Raw genomic sequence first — 25,510 nt, 5'->3', positions numbered from 1 at the left:
AGGGGTCAGTCTACTCTTCCCTGGGTGGGTGACATTGACAGAGTGGAGTCAGTCTGCTCTTGCCTGTGTATGTTTGATTGACAGAGCGGATTATGGTCTGCGCTTGCGTATGTGAGTAATTTTGCAGTGTGGTCAGTCTTCTCTTCCTTCGGTGTGTGACATTGACAAAGTGGGGTCAGTCTTCTCTTCCTTGGGTGTTTTACATTGACAGAGTGGGATCTGTCTGCCCTTCACTGGTGGGTTACATTGACGGAGTGGGGTCAGTCTGCTCTTCCCTGTGTGAGTTACATTCACAGAGTGGGGTCACTCTGCTCTTCCCTGTGTGTGTTACATTGACAGAGTTGGGTCATTCTTCTTGTCCTTGCGTGTGACAGATTGACAGAGTAGGGTCAGTCTGCTCTTCCCTGGGCGTGTTACACTGACAGAGTGGGATCAGTCTGCTCTTCCCTGGGTGAGTCACATTGACAGAGTGGGGTCTGACTGCTCTTCCCTGGGTGTGTTACATTGACAGAGTGGGGTCAGTCTGCTCTTCCCTGCATGTGTTACATTGACAGAGTGAGGTCAGTCTGCACTTCCCTGGTTGTGTTACATTGACAGAGTGGGTTCTGACTGCTCTTCCCTGGGTGTGTTACGTTGACAGAGTGGGGTCACTCGGCTCTTCCCTGGTTGTGTTATATTGACAGAGTGGGGTCAGTCTGCTCTTCTGTGGGTGTGTTACATTGACAGTGTGGGGTGAGTCTGCTCTTCTCTGGGTGTGTTAAATTGACAGAGTGGGGTCAGTCTGCTCTTTCCTGCGTGTTTCAATGACAGAGTGAGGTCAGTCTGCACTTCCCTGGCTGTGTTACATTGACTGAGTGGGGTCAGTCTGCTCTTCTCTGGGTGTGTTACATTGACAGAGTGGGTTCAGTCTGCTCTTCCCTGGGTGTGTTACATTGACAGAGTGGGCCAGTCTGCTCTGCCCTGGGTGTGTTACATTGACAGAGTGGGGTCAGACTCCTCTTCCCTGGATGTGTTACATTGACAGAGTGGGGTCAGTCTGCTCTTCTCTGGGTGTGTTACATTGACAGAGTGGTGTCAGTCTGCTCTTCCCTGGGTGTTTTACATTGTCAGAGTGGTGTCAGTCTGCTCTTGCCTGTTTGAGCTACATTGACAGAGTGCAGTTAGTCTGCGCTTGACTGCGTGAGAAATTTTGCAGAGTGAAGTCAGTCTTCTGTTCCTTCGATATGTTACATTGACAGAGTGAGGTCAGTCTACTATTGCCTATTTGATTTACATTGACAGAGTGGGGTCAGTCTGCTCTTCCCTGGGTGTGTTGCATTGATAGAGTGAGGTCAGTCTGCTCTTTTCTGGGTTTGTTACATTAACAGAGTGGGGTCAGTCTGCTCTTCCCTGGGTGTGTTACATTGACAGAGTGTTGTCTGTCTGCTCTTCCCTGGGTGTGTTACATTGACAGAGTGGGGTCAGTCTGCTCTTTCCTGGGTGTGTTAGATTGACAGAGTGGGGTCAGTCCACTCTTCCCTGGGTGTGTTATATTGACAGACTGAGGTCAGTCATCTCTCCCCTGGGTTTGTTACATTGACAGAGTGGGGTCAGTCTGCTCTTCCCTGCGTGTGTTTCATTGACAGAGTGGGGCCAGTCTGCTTTTCTCTGGGTGTGTTACATTGACAGAGTGGGGTCAGTCTGCTCTTCTCTGGGTGTGTTACATTGACAGAGTGTGGTTAGTCTGCTCTTCTCTGGTTGTGTTGCATTGTCAGAGTGGGGTCAGTCTGCTCTTCCCAGGGTGTGTGACATTGACAGAGTGAGGTCAGTCTGATCTTCCCTGGGTGGGTTACATTGACAGAGTGGGGTAAGTCTACTCTTGCATGGGTGTGTTACATTGACAGAGTGGGGTCTGTCTACTCTTGCATGGGTGTGTTTCATTGACAGAGTGGGGTCAGTCTACTCTTCCCTATTTGTGTTAAATTGATAGACTGAGGTCAGTCTGCTCTTCCCTGAGTGTGTGCCATTGACAAAGTGGGGTGAGTCTGCTCTTCCTTGGGTGTTTTACATTGACAGAGTGGGGTCAGTCTGCTCTTCCCCGTGTGAGTTACATTCACCAAGTGGGGTCACTCTGCTCTTCCCTGTGTGTTTTACATTGACAGAGTGGGGTCATTCTTCTTGTCCCTGCGTGTGACAGATTGACAGAGTGGTGTCAGTCTGCTCTTCCCTAGGTGTGTTACATTGACAGAGTGGGGTCAGTCTGTCTTCCATGGGTGTGTTACATTGACAGACTGTGGTCAGTCTGCTCTTCCCTGGATGTGTTACATTGACAGAGTGAGGTCAGTCTGCACTTCCCTTGTTGTGTTACATTGACAGAGTGGGGTCAGTCTGCTCTTCCCTGGGTGAGTTACATTGACAGAGTGGGGTCTGACTGCTCTTCCCTGGGTGTGTTAGGTTGACAGAGTGGGGTCACTCGGCTCTTCCCTGGTTGTGTTATATTGACAGAGTGGGGTCAGTCTGCTCTTCCCTGTGTGGGTGGCATTGACAGAGTGGGATCAGTCTGTTCTTCACTCGGTGTATTACATTGCCAGAGTGGGGCCAGTCTGCTCTTCCCTGGGTGTGTTATATTGACAGAGTGGGGTCAGTCTGCTCTTCTCTTGGTGTGTTACATTGTCAGAGTGGGGTCAGTCTGCTCTTCCCTGGGTGTGTTACATTGACAGAGTGGGGTCAGTCTGCTCTTCCCTTGGTGAGTTACATTTACAGAGTGTGGTCAGTCTGCTCTTCCCTTTTTGAGTTACACCCAGGGAAGAGCAGACTGACCCCACTCTGTCAATGTAACACACCCAGGCATGAGCAGGCTGACCCCACTCCGTCAATGTAACACACCCAGAGAAGAGCAGACTGACCCCACTCCATCAATATAACACAACCAGGGAAGAGCCGAGTGACCCCACTCTGTAAATGTAACACACCCAGTGAAGAGCGGTCAGACCCCACTCTGGCAATGTACCTCACGCAGGGAAGAGCAGACTGACCCCACTCTGTCAATGTAGCACAACCAGGGAAGTGCAGACTGTCCTCATTCTGTCAATGTAACCCACCCAGAGAAGAGCAGACTGACCCGACTTTGTCAATGTAACTCACCCAGGGAATAGCAGACTGACCCCACTCTGTCAATGTAACACACCCAGGGAAGAGCAGAGTGACCCCACTCTGTCAATGTAACACACCCAGGGAAGAGCAGACTGACCCCACTCTGACAATGTTACACACCCAGAGAAGAGCAGACTGACCCCCCTCTGTCAATGTAACACAACCAGGGAAGAGCTGAGTGAAACCACTCTGTTAATGCAACACACCCAGGGAAGAGCAGACTGACCCCACTCTGTCAATGTAACACACCCAGGCATGAGCAGGCTGACCCCACTCCGTCAATGTAACACACCCAGAGAAGAGCAGACTGACCCCAGTCTGTCAATGTAACACACCCAGGGAAGAGCAGACAGACCCCACTCTGTCAATGTAACACAACCAGGTAAGTGCAGACTGACACCACTCTGTCAATGTAACACACCCAGGGAAGAGCAGACTGACCCCACTCTGTCAAAGTAACTCACCCAGGGAAGAGCAAACTGACCCCACTCTGTCAATGTAACACAACCAGGGAAGTGCAGACTGACCCTACTCTGTCAAAGTAACTCACCCAGGGAAGAGCAGATTGACCCCACTCTCTCAATGCACCACAGCCAGGGAAGTGCAGACTGTCCTCATTCTGTCAATGTAACCCACCCAGAGAAGAGCAGACTGACCCCACTTTGTCAGTGTAACACACCCAGGGAAGAGCAGACTGACCCGACTCTGTCAATGTAACTCACCCAGCGAAGAGCAGACTGACCCGACTCTGTCAATGCAACTCACCCAGCGATGAGCAGACTAACCCCACTCTGACAATGTAACACACCCAGAGAAGAGCAGAGTGACCCCACCCTGTCAGTGTAACACACCCAGGGAAGAGCAGACTGACCCGACTCTGTCAATGTAACTCACCCAGCGAAGAGCAGACTAACCCCACTCTGACAATGTAACACACCCAGAGAAGAGCAGACTGACCCGACTCTGTCAATGCCACTCACCCAGCGAAGAGCAGACTAACCCCACTCTGACAATGTAACACACCCAGAGAAGAGCAGAGTGACCCCACTCTGTCAATGTAACACACCCAGTGAAGAGCAGACTGACCCCAGTCTGTCAATGTAACACACCCAGGGAAGAGCAGACTGACCCCACTCTGTCAATGTAACACACCCAGGGAAGAGCAGACAGACCCCACTCTGTCAATGTAACTCACCCAGGGAAGAGCAGACTGACCCCACTCTGTCAATGTAACACACCCAGGCATGAGCAGGCTGACCCCACTCCGTCAATGTAACACACCCAGAGAAGAGCAGACTGACCCCACTCCATCAATATAACACAACCAGGGAAGAGCCGAGTGACCCCACTCTGTAAATGTAACACACCCAGTGAAGAGCGGTCAGACCCCACTCTGGCAATGTACCTCACGCAGGGAAGAGCAGACTGACCCCACTCTGTCAATGTAGCACAACCAGGGAAGTGCAGACTGTCCTCATTCTGTCAATGTAACCCACCCAGAGAAGAGCAGACTGACCCGACTTTGTCAATGTAACTCACCCAGGGAATAGCAGACTGACCCCACTCTGTCAATGTAACACACCCAGGGAAGAGCAGAGTGACCCCACTCTGTCAATGTAACACACCCAGGGAAGAGCAGACTGACCCCACTCTGACAATGTTACACACCCAGAGAAGAGCAGACTGACCCCCCTCTGTCAATGTAACACAACCAGGGAAGAGCTGAGTGAAACCACTCTGTTAATGCAACACACCCAGGGAAGAGCAGACTGACCCCACTCTGTCAATGTAACACACCCAGGCATGAGCAGGCTGACCCCACTCCGTCAATGTAACACACCCAGAGAAGAGCAGACTGACCCCAGTCTGTCAATGTAACACACCCAGGGAAGAGCAGACAGACCCCACTCTGTCAATGTAACACAACCAGGTAAGTGCAGACTGACACCACTCTGTCAATGTAACACACCCAGGGAAGAGCAGACTGACCCCACTCTGTCAAAGTAACTCACCCAGGGAAGAGCAAACTGACCCCACTCTGTCAATGTAACACAACCAGGGAAGTGCAGACTGACCCTACTCTGTCAAAGTAACTCACCCGGGGAAGAGCAGATTGACCCCACTCTCTCAATGCACCACAGCCAGGGAAGTGCAGACTGTCCTCATTCTGTCAATGTAACCCACCCAGAGAAGAGCAGACTGACCCCACTTTGTCAGTGTAACACACCCAGGGAAGAGCAGACTGACCCGACTCTGTCAATGTAACTCACCCAGCGAAGAGCAGACTGACCCGACTCTGTCAATGCAACTCACCCAGCGATGAGCAGACTAACCCCACTCTGACAATGTAACACACCCAGAGAAGAGCAGAGTGACCCCACCCTGTCAGTGTAACACACCCAGGGAAGAGCAGACTGACCCGACTCTGTCAATGTAACTCACCCAGCGAAGAGCAGACTAACCCCACTCTGACAATGTAACACACCCAGAGAAGAGCAGACTGACCCGACTCTGTCAATGCCACTCACCCAGCGAAGAGCAGACTAACCCCACTCTGACAATGTAACACACCCAGAGAAGAGCAGAGTGACCCCACTCTGTCAATGTAACACACCCAGTGAAGAGCAGACTGACCCCAGTCTGTCAATGTAACACACCCAGGGAAGAGCAGACTGACCCCACTCTGTCAATGTAACACACCCAGGGAAGAGCAGACAGACCCCACTCTGTCAATGTAACTCACCCAGGGAAGAGCAGACTGACCCCACTCTGTCAATGTAACACAACCAGGGAAGTGCAGACTGACCCCACTCTGTCAATGTCACACACCCAGTGAAGAGCAGACTGACCCCACTCTGTCAATGTAACACACCCAGGGAAGAGCAGACTGACCCCACTCTGTCAATGTAACACACCCAGGGAAGCGCAGACTGACCCCACTCTGTCAATCTCACACACCCAGTGAAGAGCAGACTGACCTCACTCTGTCAATGTAACACACCCAGGGAACTGCAGACTGACCCCACTCTGTCAATGTAACACCCCCAGGGAAGAGTAGACTGACCCCACTCTGTCAATGAAACCCTCTCTGGGAAGAGCAGACTGACCTCACTCTGCAAAATTACTAACAGAATCAAGCGCAGACTTTCCCCACTCTGTCAATGTAACACACCGTGGGAACAGCAGACTGACCTCACTCTGTCAATGTAACACACCCAAGTGAAGAGCAGACTGACCCCACTCTGTAAATGTTACACACGCAGGGAAGAGCAGCCTGACCCTACTCTGTCAATGTAACACAACCAGGGAAGTGCAGACTGACCTCACTCTGTCAATGTAACACACCCAGTGAAGAGCAGACTGACCCCAGTCTGTCAATGTAACACACCCAGTGAAGAGCAGACTGACCCCACTCTGTCAATGTCAGACACCCAGTGAAGAGCAGACTGACCCCACTCTGTCAATTTAAAACACCCAGGGAAGTGCAGACTGACCCCACTCTGTCAATGTAACTCACCCAGGGAAGAGCAGACAGACCCCACTCTGTCAATGTAACACACCCAGGGAAGAGCAGACAGACCCCACTCTGTCAATGGAACACACCCATGCAAGAGTAGACTGACCCCACTCTGTCAAAGTAACTCACCCAGGGAAGATCAGATTGACCCCACTCTGTCAATGCACCACAGCCAGGGAAGAGCAGAATGACCACAGTCTGTCAATGCAACTTACCCAGAGAAAAGCAGACTGACCCCACTCTGTCAATATAACACAACCAGGGAAGAGCCGAGTGACCCCACTCTGTCAACGTAACACACCGAGGGAAGAGCAGTCAGAACCCACTCTGTCAATGTAACTCACCCAGGGAAGATCAGACTGACACCACTCTGTCAATGTAACACCACAAGGGAAGTGCAGACTGACCTCACTCTGTCAATGTAACACATGCAGTGAAGAGCAGACTGACCTCACTCTGTCAATGCAACACAGCCAGGGTAGAGCAGTAAGACCCCACTCTGTCAATGTAACACAACCAGGTAAGTGCAGACTGACACCACTCTGTCAATGTAACACACCCAGGGAAGAGCAGACTGACCCCACTCTGTCAAAGTAACTCACCCAGGGAAGAGCAAACTGACCCCACTCTGTCAATGTAACACAACCAGGGAAGTGCAGACTGACCCTACTCTGTCAAAGTAACTCACCCAGGGAAGAGCAGATTGACCCCACTCTCTCAATGCACCACAGCCAGGGAAGAGCAGAATGACCACAGTCTGTCAATGTAACTCACCCAGGGAAGAGCAGACAGAACCCACTCTGTCAATGTAACACACCCAGGGAAGAGCAGACTGACCCCACTCTGTCAATGGAACACACCCATGCAAGAGTAGACTTACCCCACTCTGTCAATGTTACACACCCAGGGTAGAACAGACTGACCTCACTCTGTCAATGTAACACATCCATGCAAGAGCCGACTTACACCACTCTGTCAATGTTACGCACCCAGGGTAGAACAGACTGACCTCACTCTGTCAATGTAACACACCGAAGGAAGAGAAGACTGAAATCACTCTGTCAATGTAACACACGCAGGGAAGAGCAGACTGACCCCACTCTGTCAGTGTAACAGACACAGGGAAGAGCAGACTGACCCCACTCTGTCAATGTAACTCACCCAGGGAATAGCAGACTGACCCCACTCTGTCAATGTAACACACCCAGGGAAGAGCAGAGTGACCCCACTCTGTCAATGTAACACACCCAGGGAAGAGCAGACTGACCCCACTCTGACAATGTTACACGCCCAGAGAAGAGCAGACTGACCCCCCTCTGTCAATGTAACACAACCAGGGAAGAGCTGAGTGAAACCACTCTGTTAATGCAACACACCCAGGGAAGAGCAGACTGACCCCACTCTGTCAATGTAACACACCCAGGCATGAGCAGGCTGACCCCACTCCGTCAATGTAACACACCCAGAGAAGAGCAGACTGACCCCACTCTATCAATATAACACAACCAGGGAAGAGCCGAGTGACCCCACTCTGTAAATGTAACACACCCAGTGAAGAGCGGTCAGACCCCACTCTGGCAATGTACCTCACGCAGGGAAGAGCAGACTGACCCCACTCTGTCAGTGTAGCACAACCAGGGAAGTGCAGACTGTCCTCATTCTGTCAATGTAACCCACCCAGAGAAGTGCAGACTGACCCCACTTTGTCAGTGTAACACACCCAGGGAAGAGCAGACTGACCCGACTCTGTCAATGTAACTCACCCAGCGAAGAGCAGACTGACCCGACTCTGTCAATGCAACTCACCCAGCGAAGAGCGGACTAACCCCACTCTGACAATGTAACACACCCAGAGAAGAGCAGAGTGACCCCACTCTGTCAGTGTAACACACCCAGGGAAGAGCAGACTGACCCGACTCTGTCAATGTAACTCACCCAGCGAAGAGCAGACTAACCCCACTCTGACAATGTAACACACCCAGAGAAGAGCAGACTGACCCGACTCTGTCAATGTAACACAACAAGGGCAGAGCCGAGTGACCCCACTCTGTCAAGGTAACACACCCAGGGAAGAGCAGACTGACCCCACTCCATCAATATAACACAACCAGGGAAGAGCCGAGTGACCCCACTCTGTAAATGTAACACACCCAGTGAATAGCGGTCAGACCCCACTCTGGCAATGTACCTCACGCAGGGAAGAGCAGACTGACCCCACTCTGTCAATGTAGCACAACCAGGGAAGTGCAGACTGTCCTCATTCTGTCAATGTAACCCACCCAGAGAAGAGCAGACTGACCCGACTTTGTCAATGTAACTCACCCAGGGAATAGCAGACTGACCCCACTCTGTCAATGCAACACACCCAGGGAAGAGCAGACTGACCCCACTCTGTCAATGTAACACACCCAGGCATGAGCAGGCTGACCCCACTCCGTCAATGTAACACACCCAGAGAAGAGCAGACTGACCCCAGTCTGTCAATGTAACACACCCAGGGAAGAGCAGACAGACCCCACTCTGTCAATGTAACACAACCAGGTAAGTGCAGACTGACACCACTCTGTCAATGTAACACACCCAGGGAAGAGCAGACTGACCCCACTCTGTCAAAGTAACTCACCCAGGGAAGAGCAAACTGACCCCACTCTGTCAATGTAACACAACCAGGGAAGTGCAGACTGACCCTACTCTGTCAAAGTAACTCACCCGGGGAAGAGCAGATTGACCCCACTCTCTCAATGCACCACAGCCAGGGAAGTGCAGACTGTCCTCATTCTGTCAATGTAACCCACCCAGAGAAGAACAGACTGACCCCACTTTGTCAGTGTAACACACCCAGGGAAGAGCAGACTGACCCGACTCTGTCAATGTAACTCACCCAGCGAAGAGCAGACTGACCCGACTCTGTCAATGCAACTCACCCAGCGAAGAGCAGACTAACCCCACTCTGACAATGTAACACACCCAGAGAAGAGCAGAGTGACCCCACTCTGTCAGTGTAACACACCCAGGGAAGAGCAGACTGACCCGACTCTGTCAATGTAACTCACCCAGCGAAGAGCAGACTAACCCCACTCTGACAATGTAACACACCCAGAGAAGAGCAGACTGACCCGACTCTGTCAATGCCACTCACCCAGCGAAGAGCAGACTAACCCCACTCTGACAATGTAACACACCCAGAGAAGAGCAGAGTGACCCCACTCTGTCAATGTAACACACCCAGTGAAGAGCAGACTGACCCCAGTCTGTCAATGTAACACACCCAGGGAAGAGCAGACTGACCCCACTCTGTCAATGTAACACACCCAGGGAAGAGCAGACAGACCCCACTCTGTCAATGTAACTCACCCAGGGAAGAGCAGACTGACCCCACTCTGTCAATGTAACACAACCAGGGAAGTGCAGACTGACCCCACTCTGTCAATGTCACACACCCAGTGAAGAGCAGACTGACCCCACTCTGTCAATGTAACACACCCAGGGAAGAGCAGACTGACCCCACTCTGTCAATGTAACACACCCAGGGAAGCGCAGACTGACCCCACTCTGTCAATCTCACACACCCAGTGAAGAGCAGACTGACCTCACTCTGTCAATGTAACACACCCAGGGAACTGCAGACTGACCCCACTCTGTCAATGTAACACCCCCAGGGAAGAGTAGACTGACCCCACTCTGTCAATGAAACCCTCTCTGGGAAGAGCAGACTGACCTCACTCTGCAAAATTACTAACAGAATCAAGCGCAGACTTTCCCCACTCTGTCAATGTAACACACCGTGGGAACAGCAGACTGACCTCACTCTGTCAATGTAACACACCCAAGTGAAGAGCAGACTGACCCCACTCTGTAAATGTTACACACGCAGGGAAGAGCAGCCTGACCCTACTCTGTCAATGTAACACAACCAGGGAAGTGCAGACTGACCTCACTCTGTCAATGTAACACACCCAGTGAAGAGCAGACTGACCCCAGTCTGTCAATGTAACACACCCAGTGAAGAGCAGACTGACCCCACTCTGTCAATGTCAGACACCCAGTGAAGAGCAGACTGACCCCACTCTGTCAATTTAAAACACCCAGGGAAGTGCAGACTGACCCCACTCTGTCAATGTAACTCACCCAGGGAAGAGCAGACAGACCCCACTCTGTCAATGTAACACACCCAGGGAAGAGCAGACAGACCCCACTCTGTCAATGGAACACACCCATAAAAGAGTAGACTGACCCCACTCTGTCAAAGTAACTCACCCAGGGAAGAGCAGATTGACCCCACTCTGTCAATGCACCACAGCCAGGGAAGAGCAGAATGACCACAGTCTGTCAATGTAACTTACCCAGAGAAAAGCAGACTGACCCCACTCTGTCAATATAACACAACCAGGGAAGAGCCGAGTGACCCCACTCTGTCAACGTAACACACCGAAGGAAGAGCAGTCAGAACCCACTCTGTCAATGTAACTCACCCAGGGAAGATCAGACTGACACCACTCTGTCAATGTAACACCACAAGGGAAGTGCAGACTGACCTCACTCTGTCAATGTAACACATGCAGTGAAGAGCAGACTGACCTCACTCTGTCAATGCAACACAGCCAGGGTAGAGCAGTAAGACCCCACTCTGTCAATGTAACACAACCAGGTAAGTGCAGACTGACACCACTCTGTCAATGTAACACACCCAGGGAAGAGCAGACTGACCCCACTCTGTCAAAGTAACTCACCCAGGGAAGAGCAAACTGACCCCACTCTGTCAATGTAACACAACCAGGGAAGTGCAGACTGACCCTACTCTGTCAAAGTAACTCACCCAGGGAAGAGCAGATTGACCCCACTCTCTCAATGCACCACAGCCAGGGAAGAGCAGAATTACCACAGTCTGTCAATGTAACTCACCCAGGGAAGAGCAGACAGAACCCACTCTGTCAATGTAACACACCCAGGGAAGAGCAGACTGACCCCACTCTGTCAATGGAACACACCCATGCAAGAGTAGACTTACCCCACTCTGTCAATGTTACACACCCAGGGTAGAACAGACTGACCTCACTCTGTCAATGTAACACATCCATGCAAGAGCAGACTTACACCACTCTGTCAATGTTACGCACCCAGGGTAGAACAGACTGACCTCACTCTGTCAATGTAACACACCGAAGGAAGAGAAGACTGAAATCACTCTGTCAATGTAACACACGCAGGGAAGAGCAGACTGACCCCACTCTGTCAGTGTAACAGACACAGGGAAGAGCAGACTGACCCCACTCTGTCAATGTAACTCACCCAGGGAATAGCAGACTGACCCCACTCTGTCAATGTAACACACCCAGGGAAGAGCAGAGTGACCCCACTCTGTCAATGTAACACACCCAGGGAAGAGCAGACTGACCCCACTCTGACAATGTTACACACCCAGAGAAGAGCAGACTGACCCCCCTCTGTCAATGTAACACAACCAGGGAAGAGCTGAGTGAAACCACTCTGTTAATGCAACACACCCAGGGAAGAGCAGACTGACCCCACTCTGTCAATGTAACACACCCAGGCATGAGCAGGCTGACCCCACTCCGTCAATGTAACACACCCAGAGAAGAGCAGACTGACCCCACTCTATCAATATAACACAACCAGGGAAGAGCCGAGTGACCCCACTCTGTAAATGTAACACACCCAGTGAAGAGCGGTCAGACCCCACTCTGGCAATGTACCTCACGCAGGGAAGAGCAGACTGACCCCACTCTGTCAATGTAGCACAACCAGGGAAGTGCAGACTGTCCTCATTCTGTCAATGTAACCCACCCAGAGAAGAGCAGACTGACCCCACTTTGTCAGTGTAACACACCCAGGGAAGAGCAGACTGACCCGACTCTGTCAATGTAACTCACCCAGCGAAGAGCAGACTGACCCGACTCTGTCAATGCAACTCACCCAGCGAAGAGCGGACTAACCCCACTCTGACAATGTAACACACCCAGAGAAGAGCAGAGTGACCCCACTCTGTCAGTGTAACACACCCAGGGAAGAGCAGACTGACCCGACTCTGTCAATGTAACTCACCCAGCGAAGAGCAGACTAACCCCACTCTGACAATGTAACACACCCAGAGAAGAGCAGACTGACCCGACACTGTCAATGTAACACAACAAGGGCAGAGCCGAGTGACCCCACTCTGTCAAGGTAACACACCCAGGGAAGAGCAGTCTGACCCCGCTGTGTCAATGTAACACACCCAGGGAAGAGCATTCAGACCCCACTCTGTCAATGTAACTCACCCAGGGAAGAGCAGACTGACCCCACTCTGTCAATGTAACACAACCAGGGAAGTGCAGACTGACCACACTCTGTCAATGTAACACACCCAGTGAAGTGCAGACTGGCCCCACTCTGTCAATGTAACACACCCAGGAAAGAGCATACTGACCCCACACTGTCAATGTCGCACACCCAGTGAAGAGCAGACTGACCTCACTCTGTCAATGTACCACAGCCAGGGAAGAGCAGAATGACCCCAGTCTGTCAATGGAACACACCCAGGGAAGACAGACTGACCACATTCTGTCAATGTAACACACGCAGGGACGAGCAAACTGACCCCACTCTGTCAATGTAACACATCCTGGGAAGAGCAGACAGACCCCACTCTGTCAATGTAACACAGTCAGGGAAGAGCAGAGTGACCCCACTCTGTCAATGTAACCCACCCAGGAAAGAGCAGACTGACCCCACTCTGTCAATGTAAAGCAACCAGGGTAGAGCAGACTGACCCCACTCTGTCAATGTAACACACGCAAGGATAAGCAGAATGACCCCACTCTGTCATTGTAACACACACAGAGAAGAGCAGAGTGACCCAACTCTTTGAATGTAACTCACACAGGGAAGAGCTGACTGACCTCACTCTGTCAATGTAACCCACCCAGGGAAGGGCAGACGGATTCCACTCTGTCAAGATAACACACCCAAGGAAGAGCAGTCTGACCCAACTTTGTCAATGTCACACACTCAGGGAAGAGCAGACAGATCTCACTCTGTCAATGTAACACACCGAAGGAAGAGGAGACTTACCCCACTCTGTCAATGTAACACACCGAAGGAAGAGGAGACTTACCCCACTCTGTCAATGTAACACACCCGGGGTAGAACAAACTGACCTCACTCTGTCAATGTAACACACCGAAGGATGAGAAGACTGACCTCACTCTGCAAATTTCCTCACACAGGCAAGCGCAGACTGACCCCGCTCTGTCAAACAAACATACACAGGCAAGAGCAGACAGACTCCAATCTGTCAGCGTAACACACCCTGGGAATGGTAGACTGACCCCACACTATCAATGTAACACACCCAGTGAAGAGCAGGCTGACCCCACTCTGTCAATGAAACCTTCTCAGGGAAGAGCAGACTGACCTCACTCTGCAAAATTACTAACAGAATCAAGCGCAGACTAACCCCACTCTGTCAATGTAACACACCCAGGGAAGAGTAGACTGACCCCACTCTGTAAATGTTACACACGCAGGGAAGAGCAGACTGACCCTACTCTGTCAATTTTACCCACCCAGGGAAGAGCAGACTGACCCCACTCTGTCAATGTAACACCCCCAGGGAAGAGCAGACTGACCTCACTCTGTAAATGTTACACACGCAGGGAAGAGCAGACTGACCCAACTCTGTCAATTTAACCCACCCAATGAAGAGCAGACTGACCCCACTCTGTCAATGTAACACAACCAGTGAAGAGATGACTGACCCCACTCTGTCAATGTCACACACCCAGTGAAGAGCAGACTGACCCCACTCTGTCAATGTAACACACCCAGGGAAGAGCAGACTGACCCCACTCTGTCAATGTAACACACCCAGGGAAGCGCAGACTGACCCCACTCTGTCAATCTCACACACCCAGTGAAGAGCAGACTGACCTCAGTCTGTCAATGTAACACACCCAGGGAACTGCAGACTGACCCCACTCTGTCAATGTAACACCCCCAGGGAAGAGTAGACTGACCCCACTCTGTCAATGAAACCCTCTCTGGGAAGAGCAGACTGACCTCACTCTGCAAAATTACTAACAGAATCAAGCGCAGACTTTCCCCACTCTGTCAATGTAACACACCGTGGGAACAGCAGACTGACCTCACTCTGTCAATGTAACACACCCAAGTGAAGAGCAGACTGACCCCACTCTGTAAATGTTACACACGCAGGGAAGAGCAGCCTGACCCTACTCTGTCAATGTAACACAACCAGGGAAGTGCAGACTGACCTCACTCTGTCAATGTAACACACCCAGTGAAGAGCAGACTGACCCCAGTCTGTCAATGTAACACACCCAGTGAAGAGCAGACTGACCCCACTCTGTCAATGTCAGACACCCAGTGAAGAGCAGACTGACCCCACTCTGTCAATTTAACACACCCAGGGAAGTGCAGACTGACCCCACTCTGTTTTTGTAACACACCCAGGGACGAGTAGACTGACCCCACTCTGTCAATGTAACACACCCAGGGAAGAGTAGACTGACCCCACTCTCTCAATGTAACTCAACCTTGGAAGTGTGGTCTGACCCCTTTCTCAGAATGCAATACACCCAGGGAGGATTAGACTGACCTTCACTCTGTCAATGTAACCCAACCAAACAAGAGCAGACTGACAGCACTGTGACATACTAACTCCCACAGGCAAGAGCAGATGACCCAACAGATTAGATTAGATTAGATTAGATTACTTACAGAGTGGAAACATGCCCTTCGGCCCAACAAGTCCACACCGCCCCGCCGAAGCGCAACCCACCCATACCACTACATTTACCCCATACGTAACACTACAGGCAATTTAGCATGGCCAATTCACCTGACCTACACATCTTTGGACTGAGGGAGGAAACCGGAGCACCCGGACGAAACCCACGCAGACACGGGGAGAACGTGCAAAATCCACACAGTTAGTCGCCTGAGGCGGGAATTGAACCCGGATCTCTGGCGCTGTGAGGCAGCAGTGCTAACCACTCTGCCACCGTGCCGCCCACAAATGACCTGGTGGCCGGGTCAATCCAGGTGTTATGGTCTGGAATAAAATGTCTGGGTTTATGGGATAGACCGGATTAATCCCGTCGTTCGGGTCTGGAACACAGTGTGTGAGATTGTGGAATAGGCTGAAATGTTTCAGGAGTTAGGGTCTGGAACACAGTGCTTGAGAGAATGGGATATGTCGGATTAATCTAGAGGCAAGTGTCTGGAATACAGTGCCTGAGAGTGTGGGATAGGCCGGATTAATCCGGGGGTTAGAATCTGGAATACAGTGTGTGAGAGTGTGGGGAGGCCAGGTCAATCCAGGGGTTAAGGTTTGTAATACATTGTCTGAGTTTATAGGATAGACCAGATTAATCCAGGGGTTAGGGTCTGGAATACAGTGTGTGAGTGTGTGATAGGCCGGAATATTCCAGGAGTTAGGGTCTGGAATGCAGTGCTTGAGAGAGTGGGATAGGTTGGACTAATCCCGGGGTAAATATCTGGAATAGAGTGCCTGAGAGCGTAGGATAGGTCGGATTAATCCAGGTGTTAGGGTCTGGAATACAGTGCGTGAGAATGTGGGGAGGCCGGGTCAATCCAGGGGTTAGGGTCTGGAACACAGTGTCTGAGAGTGTGGGATAGGCCGGATTAATCCAGGGGTTAGGGTCTGGTACAAAGTGCCGGAAAGTGTGGGGAAGGTTGATTCATTCCCAGGGTTAGAGTCTGGAACAAAGTGTGAGGGAGTGTGGGATAGGCCGGATTAATCCAGGCATTAGGGTCTGGAACAGAGTGTCTGAGAGCGTGGGATAGACTGGATTAATCCAGGGGTTAGGGTCTGGTACAAAGTGCCTGAGAGTGTGGGGAGGCCGGGATAATCCAGGATTTAGTGTCTGGAACTCAGTGTCTGAGAGTGTGGAATAGGCCGGGTCAATTCAATGGTTAGTGTCTGGAACACAGTCGCTGAGACTGTGGGATAGGCTGGAGTAATCCAGGAGTTAGGGTCTGGAACGCAATGTCTGAAAGTGTGGGAAAGGCCAGATTAATTCAGGGGTTAGGGTCTGGAACACAGTGCTGAGAGTGTGTATTGGCCGGATTAATCCATGGGTTAGGGACTGGTAACACAGTGTCAGAGAGTTTGGGGTGGCTGGGTCAATCCAGGGGTTAGGGTCTGGAACACAGTTTGTGAGTGTGCGATAGGCCGGAATATTCCAGGAGTTAGGGTCTGGAACACAGTGTCAGAGAGTTTGGGGTGGCCGGGTCAATCCAGGGGTTAGGGACTGGAACACAGTGTCAGAGAATTTGGGGTGGCCGGGTCAATCCAGGGGTTAAGGTTTGTAATACATTGTCTGAGTTTATGGGATAGACCAGATTAATCCAGGGGTTAGGGTCTGGAATACAGTGTGTGAGTGTGGGATAGGCTGGAATATTCCAGGAGTTAGGGTCTGGAATGCATTGCTTGAGAGATTGGGATAGCTTGGAAAAATCCCGGGGTAAGTATCTGGAATAGAGTGCCTGAGAGTGTGGGATAGGCTGGATTAATCCAGTGGTTAGGGTCTGGAATACAGTGTCTGAGAGTGTGGGATAGGCTGGATTAATCCAGGGGTTCGGGTCTGGAACAAAGTGCATGAGAGTGTGGGATAGGCCAGGTCAATCCAATTGTTAGTGTCTGGAACACAGTCCCTGAGACTCTGGGATAGGCTGGATTAATCCGGGAGTTAGGGTCTGCATCACAGTGCCTCAGAGTGTGGGATAGGCTGGAATAATCCAGGAGTTAGGGTCTGGAATGCAGTGCTTGAGAGTGTGGGATAGGCCAGAATAATCCAGGAGTAAGGGTCTAGAATACAGTGTCTGAGAGTGTGGGGACACCGGGTCAATCCCAGGGTTAGGGTCTGGAACAAAATGTCTGAGCGTGAGGGATCAACCAGATTAATCCAGGGGTTAGGATCTGGAACAAAGTGCCTGAGAGTGTGCGGAGGCCGGAATAATCCAGGTGTTAGGGTCTGGAACTCAGTGTCTGAGTGTATGGGGTAGGCCGGATTAATCCAGGGGTTAGGGTCTGGAACACAGTGTCTGAGAGTGTGGGGTAGGCCTGAATAATCCATGGGTTAGGTTCTGGAACACAGTGTCTGAGAGAGTGGGTTAGGCCGGATTAATCCAGGGGTTCGGGTCTGGAACAAAGTGCATGAGAGTGTGGGATAGGCCAGGTCAATCCAATTGTTAGTGTCTGGAACACAGTCCCTGAGACTCTGGGATAGGCTGGATTAATCCGGGAGTTAGGGTCTGCATCACAGTGCCTCAGAGTGTGGGATAGGCTGGATTAATCCAGGGGTTAGGGTCTGGAATACAGTGTCTGAGAGTGTGATTGAGGCTGGGTCAATCCACTTGTTAGGGTCTGGAACGCAGCTTCGGACAGTGTGTGATAGGTCGGACTAATCCAGGGGTTATGGTCTGGAAACAGTGCCTGAGAGTGTGGGATAGGCCGGATTAATCCAGGGGTTTGGGTCTGGAACACAGTGCCTGAGAGTGTGGGATAGGCCGGGTCAATCCATGGGTTAGGGACTGGAAAACAGTGTCAGAGAATTTGGGGTGGCCGGGTCAATCCAGGGATTAGGGTCTGGAACACAGTGTGTGAGTGTGGGATAGGCTGGAATAATCCAGGAGTTAGGGTCTGGAATGCACTTCTTGAGAGTGTGGGATAGGCCAGAATAATCCAGGAGTAAGGGTCTAGAATACAGTGTCTGAGAGTGTGGGGACACCGGGTCAATCCCAGGGTTAGGGTCTGGAACAAAATGTCTGAGCGTGAGGGATCAGCCAGATTAATCCAGGGGTTAGGGTCTGGAACAAAGTGCCTGAGAGTGTGCGGAGGCCGGAATAATCCAGGTGTTAGGGTCTGGAACTCAGTGTCTGAGAGTATGGGGTAGGCTGGATTAATCCAGGGGTTAGGGTCTGGAACACAGTGTCTGAGAGTGTGGGGTAGGCCGGAATAATCCAGGTGTTAGGGTCTGGAACACAGTGCCTGAGAGTGTGTGATAGGCCGGATTAATCCAGGTTTTAGGGTCTGGAACTCAGTGTCTGAGAGAGTGGGTTAGGCCGGATTAATCCAGGGGTTAGGGTCTGGAACACCGTGTCTGAGAGAGTGGGTTAGGCCGGATTAATCCAGGGGTTAGGGTCTGGAACACCGTGTCTGAGAGAGTGGGTTAGGCCGGATTAATCCAGATTTTAGGGTCTGGAACTCAGTGTCTGAGAGTGTGGGGTAGGCCGGAATAATCCAGGGGTTAGGGTCTGGAACACCGTGTCTGAGAGAGTGGGTTAGGCCGGAATAATCCAGGTGTTAGGGTCTGGAACTCAGTGTCTGAGAGTGTGGGGTAGGCCGGAATAATCCATGGGTTAGGGTCTGGAACTCAGTGTCTGAGAGTGTGGGGTAGTCCGGAATAATCCATGGGTTAGGGTCTGGAACACAGTGTCTGAGAGAGTGGGTTAGGCCAGATTAATCCAGTGGTTAGGGTCTGGAACACTGTCTAAGAGTGTGTGGGAGGCCGGAATAATCCAAGATTTAGGGTCTGGAACTCAGTGTCTGAGTGTGTGGAATAGGCCGGGTCAATCCAATGGTTATTGTCTGGACCACAGTGGTTGAGAGTGTGCAGTAGGCCGGGTCAATCCAGGGTTTAGGGTCTGGAACACAGTGCCTGAGAGAGTGGGATAGGCCGGATTAATCCAGCTGTAAGGGTCTGGAACACAGTGTTTGAGAATGTGGTTTAGGCCGGATTATTCCAGTGTTAAGGTCTGGAACACAGTGTTTGAGAGTGTGGGAAAGGTCAGATTAATCCAGGGGTTACGGGCTGGAACACAGTGTCTGAGAGAGTGGGATAGGCCGGATTAATCCAGTGTTAAGGTCTGGACCACAGTGTTTGAGAATGTGGGATAGGCTGGATTATTCCAGTGTTAAGGTCTGGAACACAGTGTTTGAGAGTGTGGGAAAGGCCAGATTAATCCAGGGGTTACGGGCTGGAACACAGTGTCTGAGAGTGGGATAGGCCGGATTATTCCAGCAGGTTGGGTCTGGAATACAGTGTCTGCGGGAGTAGGATAGGCCAGATTTATCCAGGTGTTCGGGTCTGGTACAAAGTGTCTGAGAGTGTGGGATAGGCCAGATTACTCCAGGAATTAGGGTCTGGAATACAGAGCCTGAGAGTGTGGGATCGGCCAGAATATTCCAGGAGTTAGGGTCTGGAACGCAGTGCTTGAGAGAGTGGGATAGGTCGGATTAATCCAGGGGTTAGGGTCTGCATCACAGTGCCTCAGATTGTGGAATGGGCCAGATTAATCCTGGGTTTAGGGTCTCGAACACAGTGCCTGAGACTCTGGGGGAGGCCGGAATAATCTAGGGGTGAGGGTCTGGAACACAGTGTCTGATAGTGTGCTGGAGGCCGGGTCAATCCAGGGGTAAGGGTCTGGAACGCAGTGTCAGAGACTGTGTGATAGGTCGGATTAATCCAGAGGTTAGGGTCTGGAACACAGTGTCTGAGAGTGTGGGATAGGCTGGATTAATCCAGGGGTTCGGGTCTGGAACAAAGTGCATGAGAGTGTGGGATAGGCCAGGTCAATCCAATTGTTAGTGTCTGGAACACAGTCCCTGAGACTCTGGGATAGGCTGGATTAATCCGGGAGTTAGGGTCTGCATCACAGTGCCTCAGAGTGTGGGATAGGCTGGAATAATCCAGGAGTTAGGGTCTGGAATGCAGTGCTTGAGAGTGTGGGATAGGCCAGAATAATCCAGGAGTAAGGGTCTAGAATACAGTGTCTGAGAGTGTGGGGACACCGGGTCAATCCCAGGGTTAGGGTCTGGAACAAAATGTCTGAGCGTGAGGGATCAGCCAGATTAATCCAGGGGTTAGGATCTGGAACAAAGTGCCTGAGAGTGTGCGGAGGCCGGAATAATCCAGGTGTTAGGGTCTGGAACTCAGTGTCTGAGTGTATGGGGTAGGCCGGATTAATCCAGGGGTTAGGGTCTGGAACACAGTGTCTGAGAGTGTGGGGTAGGCCTGAATAATCCATGGGTTAGGTTCTGGAACACAGTGTCTGAGAGAGTGGGTTAGGCCGGATTAATCCAGGGGTTCGGGTCTGGAACAAAGTGCATGAGAGTGTGGGATAGGCCAGGTCAATCCAATTGTTAGTGTCTGGAACACAGTCCCTGAGACTCTGGGATAGGCTGGATTAATCCGGGAGTTAGGGTCTGCATCACAGTGCCTCAGAGTGTGGGATAGGCTGGATTAATCCAGGGGTTAGGGTCTGGAATACAGTGTCTGAGAGTGTGATTGAGGCCGGGTCAATCCACTTGTTAGGGTCTGGAACGCAGTTTCGGACAGTGTGTGATAGGTCGGACTAATCCAGGGGTTATGGTCTGGAAACAGTGCCTGAGAGTGTGGGATAGGCCGGATTAATCCAGGGGTTAGGGTCTGGAACACAGTGCCTGAGAGTGTGGGATAGGCCGGGTCAATCCATGGGTTAGGGACTGGAAAACAGTGTCAGAGAATTTGGGGTGGCCGGGTCAATCCAGGGATTAGGGTCTGGAACACAGTGTGTGAGTGTGGGATAGGCTGGAATAATCCAGGAGTTAGGGTCTGGAATGCACTTCTTGAGAGTGTGGGATAGGCCGGAATAATCCAGGAGTAAGTGTCTAGTATACAGTGTCTGAGAGTGTGGGGACACCGGGTCAATCCCAGGGTTAGGGTCTGGAACAAAATGTCTGAGCGTGAGGGATCAGCCAGATTAATCCAGGGGTTAGGGTCTGGAACAAAGTGCCTGAGAGTGTGCGGAGGCCGGAATAATCCAGGTGTTAGGGTCTGGAACTCAGTGTCTGAGAGTATGGGGTAGGCTGGATTAATCCAGGGGTTAGGGTCTGGAACACAGTGTCTGAGAGTGTGGGGTAGGCCGGAATAATCCAGGTGTTAGGGTCTGGAACACAGTGCCTGAGAGTGTGTGATAGGCCGGATTAATCCAGGTTTTAGGGTCTGGAACTCAGTGTCTGAGAGAGTGGGTTAGGCCGGATTAATCCAGGGGTTAGGGTCTGGAACACCGTGTCTGAGAGAGTGGGTTAGGCCGGATTAATCCAGGGGTTAGGGTCTGGAACACCGTGTCTGAGAGAGTGGGTTAGGCCGGATTAATCCAGATTTTAGGGTCTGGAACTCAGTGTCTGAGAGTGTGGGGTAGGCCGGAATAATCCATGGGTTAGGGTCTGGAACACAGTGTCTGAGAGTGTGGGTTAGGCCGGATTAATCCAGGGGTTAGGGTCTGGAACACCGTGTCTGAGAGAGTGGGTTAGGCCGGAATAATCCAGGTGTTAGGGTCTGGAACTCAGTGTCTGAGAGTGTGGGGTAGGCCGGATTAATCCATGGGTTAGGGTCTGGAACTCAGTGTCTGAGAGTGTGGGGTAGTCCGGAATAATCCATGGATTAGGGTCTGGAACACAGTGTCTGAGAGAGTGGGTTAGGCCAGATTAATCCAGTGGTTAGGGTCTGGAACACTGTCTAAGAGTGTGTGGGAGGCCGGAATAATCCAAGATTTAGGGTCTGGAACTCAGTGTCTGAGTGTGTGGAATAGGCCGGGTCAATCCAATGGTTATTGTCTGGACCACAGTGGTTGAGAGTGTGCAGTAGGCCGGGTCAATCCAGGGTTTAGGGTCTGGAACACAGTGCCTGAGAGAGTGGGATAGGCCGGATTAATCCAGCTGTAAGGGTCTGGAACACAGTGTTTGAGAATGTGGGATAGGCCGGATTATTCCAGTGTTAAGGTCTGGAACACAGTGTTTGAGAGTGTGGGAAAGGTCAGATTAATCCAGGGGTTACGGGCTGGAACACAGTGTCTGAGAGAGTGGGATAGGCCGGATTAATCCAGTGTTAAGGTCTGGACCACAGTGTTTGAGAATGTGGGATAGGCTGGATTATTCCAGTGTTAAGGTCTGGAACACAGTGTTTGAGAGTGTGGGAAAGGCCAGATTAATCCAGGGGTTACGGGCTGGAACACAGTGTCTGAGAGTGGGATAGGCCGGATTATTCCAGCAGGTTGGGTCTGGAATACAGTGTCTGCGGGAGTAGGATAGGCCAGATTTATCCAGGTGTTCGGGTCTGGTACAAAGTGTCTGAGAGTGTGGGATAGGCCAGATTACTCCAGGAATTAGGGTCTGGAATACAGAGCCTGAGAGTGTGGGATCGGCCAGAATATTCCAGGAGTTAGGGTCTGGAACGCAGTGCTTGAGAGAGTGGGATAGGTCGGATTAATCCAGGGGTTAGGGTCTGCATCACAGTGCCTCAGATTGTGGAATGGGCCAGATTAATCCTGGGTTTAGGGTCTCGAACACAGTGCCTGAGACTCTGGGGGAGGCCGGAATAATCTAGGGGTGAGGGTCTGGAACACAGTGTCTGATAGTGTGCTGGAGGCCGGGTCAATCCAGGGGTAAGGGTCTGGAACGCAGTGTCAGAGACTGTGTGATAGGTCGGATTAATCCAGAGGTTAGGGTCTGGAACACAGTGTCAGAGAGTGTGGGATAGGCCGAATTACTCCAGGAATTTGTGTCTGGAAAACAGAGCCTGAGAGTGTGTAATGGCCGATTAATGCATGGGTTAGGGACTTGACACAGTGTCAGAGAGTTTGGGGTGGCTGGTTCAATCCAGTGGTTCGGATCTGGAACACAGTGTGTGAGTGAGTGATAGGCCGGAATATTCTAGGAGTTAGGGTCGTGCACACAGTGCTTGAGAGTGTGGGATAGGTCGGATTAATCCAGGGGTAAGTGTCTAGAATACAGTGCCTGAGAGTGTGGGATAGGCCGGATTAATCCAGAGGTAATGGTCTGGAACACTGTCTGAGAGTGTGGGGACAGCGGATTAATCCAGGGGTTAGGGTCTGGAACACAGTGTCAGAGAGTGTGGGATAGGCTGAATTAATCCAGGGGTTAGGGTCTGGAACACAATGTCTGAGCATGAGGGATAGGCCAGATTATTCCAGGTGTTAAGGTCTGGAACACCACATTTATAAGTGTGGGATAGGCTGGATTAATGCAGGAGTTAGGGTCTGGAACAAAATGTCTGAGAGTGTGGAGTAGGCCAGATTAATCCTGGGGTTAGGGTCTGGAACACAGTGTCATAGAGTGTGGGACAGGCCGGATTACTCCATGGGTTAGAGACTGGAACACAGGGTCAGAGAGTTTGGGGTGGCCGGGTCAATCCAGGTGTTAGGGTCTGGAACACAGTATCAGAGAGTGTGGGGACATCAGATTAATCCAGGGGTGAGGGTCTGGAGCATAGTGCCTGAGAGTGTGGGATAGGCCAGAATAATCCTGGGTTTAGGGTCTCGAACAAAGTGCCTAAGAGTATGGGGGAGGCCGGAATAATCCAGGGGTTAGGTTCTGAAACACAGTGTCTGAGAGTGTGATGGAGGTCGGGTCAATCCAGAGGTTAGAGTCTGGAACGCAGTGTCTGAGAGTGTGTGATAGGTCGGATTAGTCCAGGGGTTAGTGTCTGGAACACAGTGTCTGAGAGAGTGGGATAGGACGGATTAATCCAGGATTAAGGGTCTGGAACACAGTGTCAGAGAGTTTGGGGTGGCCGGGTCAATCCAGTGGTTTGGATCTGGAACACAATGTCTGAGCGTGAGGGATAGGCGGATTAATCCACGTGTTAAGGTCTGGAACACAACATCTGAGAGTGTGGGATAGGCCGCATTTAATCCAACGGTTTGGGTCTGGAATACAGTGTCTGCGGGAGTAGAATAGCCTGGATTAATCCTGGGGTTAGGGTCTCGAACACAGTGTCTGAGAATCTGGGGGAGGCCAGATTAATCCAGGGGTTAGTATCTGAAACACAGTGTCTGAGAGTGTGGGATAGGCCGAGTCAATCCAGGGGTTAGGGTCTGGAATGCAGTGTCAGAGAGTGTGTGATAGGTCGGATTAATCCAGGCGTTAGGGTCTGGAGCAAAGTGCCTGAGAGAGTGGGTTAGGCCAGATTACTCCAGGAATTAGGGTCCGGAACACAGAGCCTGAGAGTGTGTATTGGTCGGATTAATCCAGGGGTTAGGGTCTGGAACACAGTGCCTGAGAGTGTGCAGAGGCCAGAATAATCCAGGATTTAGTGGCTGGAACATAGTGTCTGAGAGTGTGGGGTAGGCTGGGTCAATCCAGTGATTTGGGTCTGGAACACAATTTTCCGGCGGTGGGATTGGCCGGAATATTCCAGGAGTTAGGGTCTGGAACGCAGTGCTTGAGAGTGTGGGATAGTTTGGATTAATCCAGGGGTAAGTGTCTGGAATACAGTGCCTGAGAGTGTAGGATAGGCCGGAATAATCCAGGGGTTAGGGTCTCGAACACAGTGTCTGAGCGTGTGGGGACACCGGATTAATCCAGGGGTTAGGGTCTGGAACACAGCGTTTGAGAATGTGGGATCGGCCGGATTAATCCAGGGGTTAGGGTCTGGTACAAAGTGCCGGAAAGTGTGGGGAAGGCCGATTCAATCCCGGGGCTAGAGTCTGGGACAAAGTGTCTGGGAGTGTGGGATAGGCCTGATTAATCCAGGCATTAGGGTCTGGAACACAGTGTCTGAGAGTGTGAGAGAGCCCGGATTAAACCAGGGGTTAGGGTCTCGAACAAAGTGCATGAGAGTGTGGGGAGGCCGGAATAATCCAGGGGTTAGGGTCTGGAGCACAGTGTCTGAGAGTGTGGGGTAGGCTGGATTAATCCTGGCCTTAGGGTCTCAAACACAGTGCCTGAGAGTCTGGAGGAGGGCCAATAATCAAGGGGTTAGGGTCTGGAACGCAGTGTCTGAGAGTGTGGAATAGGCCAAATTAATCCAGGGG

Source organism: Chiloscyllium punctatum, chromosome 33, assembly GCF_047496795.1.
Source record: "Chiloscyllium punctatum isolate Juve2018m chromosome 33, sChiPun1.3, whole genome shotgun sequence".
Taxonomy (NCBI): Eukaryota; Metazoa; Chordata; class Chondrichthyes; order Orectolobiformes; family Hemiscylliidae; genus Chiloscyllium; species Chiloscyllium punctatum.
The sequence above is the reverse complement of the archived record's forward strand: the minus strand, read 5'-3'. Positions refer to the sequence as shown.